Here is a 7,219-nt window from a genome sequence, read left to right as displayed (position 1 = left end):
GCCACGAAGCCGCCAGGTAGAATCGCGGCTCAGTATCGTCTGCGGTCCCCGAAGCACAGCTACCCTCGGGCCCCGCCCTGGCCCTCCCGGCCCAGCCCTCTGCACGCCCGGCCACGCCCCCTCGCCGCCCAGCTTTCGGTTTCCCCTAGATCTAAAGGAAAGCGAAACTCAGGCAGCCGGAGGGCGGGCGCGTGGGGCGCCTGTGCGCGCGCCCAGAAAACCCGCGGTCGCCTGCTCGGCATCCCAGCATCCTCGTCGGACCCGGTAACTCCCGGATACTCAGTCTTTTTTTTATGTGCAGTTTTAAGATCGGAAATGCCCACAGTTGCTGTGACGTCTGCTCTGGGAGCTAGTAACAGAGGACTCACTTCCAGAGGCTAGCCCCAGAGGGTAAAGAGCCAGTTAGGGCTAACATTTACTGCGTCTCTGTGATTTGCCAGCCTCACCGTTAAACTCTGAAATAATTTTATCTACACAATGGTCTTTAATGCCTCTACTTTTAATCCCAATTTTATAGGACAAAGTCTTAAATTTCAACTAACAGGGCCTCTGACCAATCCCACCCCTTTGTGGAAAATAACAGACCATTGTAATTAGCACACCAGATGACCATGAAGGTGCAGACACAGACTAAATGGGGCCTGCTTTGAAGGATCCGGGATGCACACACATGAAATGCTTACTAAGTCTTTACAGATGTACCTCATGTATGCAGGCTGCGGGAGTGGAGGCAGAGGGTGATCTGCTAGCTGCTGGGCTGGGTGAGATGTGCATGAGATCAGAATGAGGTTTGCACATGTGCTTGTCCTGATAGTGGGTCCTCCCTCCCTGCCCCCCCCACTCACCCCACCCCTACCCCCCACCCCACACAGGACAAAGGTGGCAGAGAGATACCCCTAACCTAAAGCTAACAGGATTTTATGAGTTCTGGTAGAGTCTGTCTATAGTGTGTGTGTGTGTGTGTGTGTGTGTGTGTGTGTGTGCCAGAAGTATGAGCTGTACACACATGTTGAAAATAAACCAGGTTTTCCATGTTTGGAACTAGAAAACGGTATGGTGCCCGGGGCAGCACACTGTTTCTTGATCAGTGGTTAAGGTAATCATGAAGCGTTTGCACACATCTCGGACAAATAAATGAAGTCTCCAATACGTTTGCTAACCAGTCAGTTTTGTGACTAGTTTCTATTATCTGTTCAATTGTGTCCAAAAAACAGGAACATCAAAAGCTGGAGGGGGAATGAAAAGAGGATGTTGCAAAATGTGATAGTTAGATAAATATGTAATACCTGAAGAGTTCTAGGGAACAAATTGTATTTGTCCGCAGTGGTGATTAGCAAACAGCTCCTTATAGCCAAGTGATTTTTTTTTAAATCCTGCTTGTTCAATGAAGCAAGTGATTGGCATCTGCTGCAGTACGGAATAGACTAGGGTCAGCCATGGACAGGAGACATGGATGATACAAGAACTCACTATGATTCCTATTGGGGCTCTCTCCTCTCCTATCCCTGTTCTCTCCTTACCTTCCAGAAAAGTTCAGGGCTAGAACAAGGAGGTAGACTGAGCAAGGAAGGCATCCCTGCAGTGGAACTCCCCAGGGGCCCAGGGCAGGGTGTGGGAGAGTGTCACCATAGGAGGGCTGCTTACCACAGGTGTCAGAAACTGCTCTAGTTGAGGAATGCACCCATACACAGCACAGGTGCAGCTTACCTGGGCCTCAGAGCCTGGAAGACTGGAGTGGGGTTCTGTGTGGTGAGAAGGCACAGGCAGGGTGGGGAATGTGTCCATGTAAGAAGATGCTGGTTGAGGTCAAGCACCAGTTAGACCCAGAAGCAGAATTCAATGAGCAAATCCACAATAGTTTAGAACTGGCAACAAGTTTGAAAATGCCCGGGAGCAGCTGAGTCTGCATGGATCCATGGTTTTTGATGAGCAGTTAGAGAGGTGTGCGTGGATGTGTGTGCTTACACTCCCTAGCTCGGCCCACTGTGGGGACGTGGATTGGAGACACTCCAGAGGAACAGCTAGTACACAGTTGTTCTTGAAACAAAAGAAACCAGAGCTGCTTAGAAAAATGGTGCTTCCAAAATTGGGGCAAAGAAAAGCACAGAGGAACCTAAGCAGGGCCCTTTTCTGCCTCAAAATAATGCTCAAGGAATGGGAGGGAATGTGTCCAGTCTGGGGCAAACTAAACTTTGGAAAAATAGATATGGTAATAACATTGTAATCACTAAAATTAACGGAAAACTGTCGTCTGCACCAATACAAGTGAACAGCTGAGTAAGCCGCAAGGGAGATGTGGCTTGGATATTTACACAACATCAAAGTTCTTTCCCTCAAAATACACACCAATTGCTGGTAATATTCTACATGTAATGTTACATTGTAGCTGCAAATAATCTAATTAGTGTAAACAGTAGCAAAGTGGTCAGAAAGAAGTATCTTTCCAGCAGGAAGGGACATCACTGGTGTCTGCACAGTAGCCGTCACACCAAGTAACAGGACTATAACAAGATGTAATGAAGGGAAGGCACACAGCTCCCTTCTCTTGTCACAGACCTGTGGCCTGACTGCTCCCAAAGAAACATCTGGGTCATCCAGAGTGACAGATGTTTTGCAAATCAGCTAACTGTCCTCATTAAAGACATGGCCTTCATCGAGGTCTTGAAAATCAAAGACGTGAAGATCAGTCCCAGACTGGCAGGGACCACAGCAATAAAGATCAGCAACAGGCCCTAAACTAGGTCTTTCTGCTGTGAAGGACATTATTGGGACAACTGGTAAAATCTGAGTGGTAATATTTCATACTAAAGCATTAAGGGGGAAGAAACATCATGTGGGAAGCATGCTCTTGCTGGGTGTGGTGGCACACATCTGTAATCCCAACACCTGGGAAGCAGAGGTAGGAGGATTGCTTCAAGTTAAATAAAGGCCAGCCTGGTCTACAGAGTTAGACTGTGCCTCAAAAAAAAGAAAGGAAAGGAAAAATAAGAAAAGAAAGGGAGAGAGATAATTTACCTTTATGTGGCACACAAAAAAAAGGTAAGTTCTTTGTACTACAGCTTCCCATAGGCTTTATATTGTTTCAAATTTTTAAATATAAAATAAAATTATGGGGTAGCATGTCTTTTTCTGAAGACTGATAATAAAATTATACTTTTTAGATGCTTTTTTAATGCCAAACAGGAAAGAATTTAAGTTCAAGCCACATAATACTTGTTCCAAAAGTGAGTTTGGGACCCCAGGAGCTTTTCCCGTGGCTTGTCCATTTCTGCCTATTTGGGGTAATTTCAGTGTTGCCAGAATTCTCATTGGCAGAATATCTTACTTTTTGCCCTTTTGTAAAGTTGAGTTATGAAACAAGAGGCCATGCCTAACCACCTCACTCAAAAACTTGGTCACAGAAGGAATTGTTGACTGACTTGGTGGGATGAAGCAGTCCCCTCCCTGACGGGGAAAGTTACCTACTTCAGAGACAAGTCATGTCAGAGGCCAGGACAGCAATGCTCATAGAAGGGTAGACCGTGCAGCGAGGACTAAGAAAGTTTGTTGTTTTCAAGAAAGCAATGGCCAATGAAGTTTTAGTAATCCCTTACCACGCTCATTTCTATGCCAATGTATGTTGTCTCGTGTGACTGCGTTTCCACAGCTCTTCCCTAGTTTCCTCTCAGCATTTTGATGTTCTTGTACTCTAGATTTCTCTGTAGTCTGCATATGTTCAAGAATAAATAATAGGCTTTTTTTAAGGCTGTAAACATTCCCCTGAGAAGGGGGGTGGTGCTGTCTTGAAGCAGACACACACAACCTTAAGTTTCATTTTCCCAGCTGAAGGCTCAGAAGACAGAATAACAAACTGAGAGGAAAGGAAAGTCTCTGTTACCTGCCCAGTCATTATCTGCCCTCTGCCGATGGATTGCCTCACTGGAGGGCCCTTCAAACTTATTACTAAATGTCTTATTTTGGAAAGTGGATTTTACACACAAAGGAAGACAGAAGTATTTCAATGACCCCAACATGACATTCACTCATTATTAGCACTATTTTGGGTACAACTGTCTAATTGTTTATCAGCCTTGAACATACACGTACCAAACACACTACACACAAATCTATATATATATTTTTTTCCTTTTTCGTGGACTATTTAGTAGTGAATTACAGAGTCAAGATTCTTCAGTTCTGAATAATTCGCTGTGTATCTCCTAGACCCAAATAAAATGTTTTACATAACCCTGGTAAAATTATCATCAAATTTGGAAACTTTCTAAAAATCTAGTCAATATTTAGATTTGGCTAAAATGAATAATCTCATTCATTTAGGTTTTTCATCATCCTTTAGAGGCCTTTATAGACTCATGTGTTCATTTATAAGAAAAATTAAGATGCCGGAAACATCTTATGTTCCCAGTACAAAGTTTGGCAAAACTATAGTACAAATTTCAGCCCCGGCACAGAGCATTTCCTCCACAGAAGAATGCCTCGTATGTCCTTGCTCCTCCACCTCCTTCCCTAATTCTTGACATCCACCCATCTGATTTCCATATCTAAAATTTTGTCACTTCAAAAGTGTCTGTGAATGAGATTTTCTAGAAAGATGTTGCAGAGACTGATTAACTGATTGGAACCACAGTGATATGGAGAGCCTAAAATATTGCGGATCCAGAGCTGAATTATACCTTATTTGGGCTAGCTTTAGCCCTGTAAATAATCATTTCCTTGCCCACTTCTGTGTAGGACTTTAAGTCCTGTGGTTAACAGATAAAACGTTTGGAACTTGCCGGGCAGTGGTGGCGCACGCCTTTAATCCCAGCACTCGGGAGGCAGAGCCAGGCGGATCTCTATGAGTTCGAGGCCAGCCTGGACTACCAAGTGAGTCCCAGGAAAGGCGCAAAGCTACACAGAGAAACCCTGTCTCGAAAAACCAAAACAAAAAACAAAAAACAAACAAAAAAAAAAAAAAAAAACGTTTGGAACTTATACGTAAGAGACCACCACTAGCTTCCACCGCCCCGAAAGCTGGGCTTGTCACCAGACAGCGTCTGAGACCTATGGGAAAGACCTCCATCTTGCTTTAGCCAACTCTCTAGTGCACCCACCACTGTATTTTAAAACTGCCTTGATTTATGACTTTGTTTTGGTTCTGCTACTATGAAACTGCTTTCGTGTGGGAACATGGGACCTGGGGTAACCTAGCTCTGTGTTTTCCATGTCATGGTCACTCAAATTTGGCTCCAGAATAAACTTTTATTCCCTTTGAGGCTAGATCTGCGTTTTTGTATCAACATGTTATATAAATGGATATTAGTTCCACCACACACACTAGTATAAATTTTTAGAGGTGTTTTATGATTGTTGAGTAATATCAATAGTTTATTCCTTTTTATTGTTGAGTAGTATTTCATAGGATGAATGTATTTGTTTAGCCACCATCTCTTGAGTTATTATCCATTTTTTATTGATTACAAATAAAACTACTACTTAAAATTATGTGATTTTTCTGCATGGATTTTTTTTTCTGGGATAGATGCCTAGAGTACAGTTGCTAGGTGATATATAGCTACATGCTTAATTTTGTTAAGAAGTGTCAAATTCTTTTCCACACTTGACAACACTGTTTTACATTCCCAGTAGCCATGGATATGCCATTTGGTCACCAACATCCTTCCAGCATTTGTTGATGTCACTGTTTCTTAGTTTAGCCATTCTGATAGCGTCCACAGTAGTTGGCAGATGAAGCCCAGCACTACCGCCAGTAGCCTGAGGAGTTAGGGACCTTAGGAACCTCCATTCAGATAAAGCCACATCCTTGACTACTTTCAGGACAAGACAAAGTGACACAAGTCAGCTAGCTTATTAAGAACTTGATGGGGGGCTAGAGAGGTGGCTCAGCCGTTAAGAGCACTGGTTGCTCTTCTAGAGGACCCAGGTTCAATTCCCAGCACCCACATGACAGTTCACAATTGTATGTAACTCCAGTTTCAGGAGATCCAACACCCTTACACATTCAGGTAAATCAATGCACATAAAATAAAAATAAATCATTTTAAAAAAAGAAGTTAATAGGGGACAGTGAACATGGAGGGATTTATTTAATCTGGAGGACAGATTTAAACATGGAGGGAAGCAGGGAGGGAGGAAAGGGGAGAGAGAAACAGAGGGAAAGGGAGATAGAGAGAAAATACACATATAAGACATGATGAATACAAGCTTCTCAAGAGAGGCATCCCTCCCAGTTGTCTCTGCAATTGCTGATGCATGATTACAGAATCATACAATCTTTTTCAGATTGCTCTGCTCCAAGGAGGTAACTCACAAGACATAAAGACTAAGCAAGGTGAAAATCAAGTTTACCCAGTAGCTGTTTCACTTTTCTTGAAGAATTTCCTTTATAAATGAGATGTTTTAAAGTGGTTCTACAAGGGAAACATTGTTAGAGATAAGAAATGCTTGGTGAAGCCAGGCAGTGGTGGTGCACGCCTTTAATCCCAGCACTGGGGAGGCAGAGGCAGGTGGATCTCTGAGTTCGAGGCCAACCTGGTCTACAGAGCAAGCTCCAAAGCTACACAGAAAAGGAAGGAAGGAAGGAAGGAAGGAAGGAAGGAAGGAAGGAGGGAGGGAGGGAGGGAGGGAGGGAGGGAGGGAGGGAGGGAGGGAGGGAGGGAGGGAAAGAAGGAAGGAAGGAAGGAAGGAAGGAAGGAAGGAAGGAAGGAAGGAAGGAAGGAAGGAAAAAAGAAAGGCTTGGTGATGCAGCCATAACTAAGGCTCTGAGGAAGCACAGTTCCTTTACTGGGGTGAACAGCCATGTTTGAGAGTTCTTGCAGAAACTATGCATCATCTCCGTGCCCAGTCTCAGTTGTACTGGTTGCACTTCTGACTCAGCCAGAGAAAAGCGCAAACTGGACCCCAGGATGCAGCTGCTCTGCCCTGCCCCCTTGATGTTTCCTCTGAAGCTTTTTGCTGTTGCCATGGCTGTCTCATTCTGTGGCTGAGGTTGCTGCTGCTTGACAGGCAGGTTCATGCAGCCCGGGGTTGGCCTCAAAGTCACTGGGCAACCGAGGATGGCCTTTGCCTTCTGATGCTCCTGCCTCTGCCTCCTAAGTCCTTAGTTCCAAGCCAGTTTGATAATTAATCCTTGTATGTCTGGATTTAGCTAGGACTGGATCAACTTTGAATAGCCAGTTTTCTCCTTCCTTCTTTCTTTCTTTCTTTCTTTCTTTCTTTC

This window comes from Peromyscus eremicus, chromosome 3 (genome assembly GCF_949786415.1).
Source record: "Peromyscus eremicus chromosome 3, PerEre_H2_v1, whole genome shotgun sequence".
NCBI classification, from domain to species: Eukaryota; Metazoa; Chordata; class Mammalia; order Rodentia; family Cricetidae; genus Peromyscus; species Peromyscus eremicus.
Note: the sequence above shows the minus strand (reverse complement) of the source record.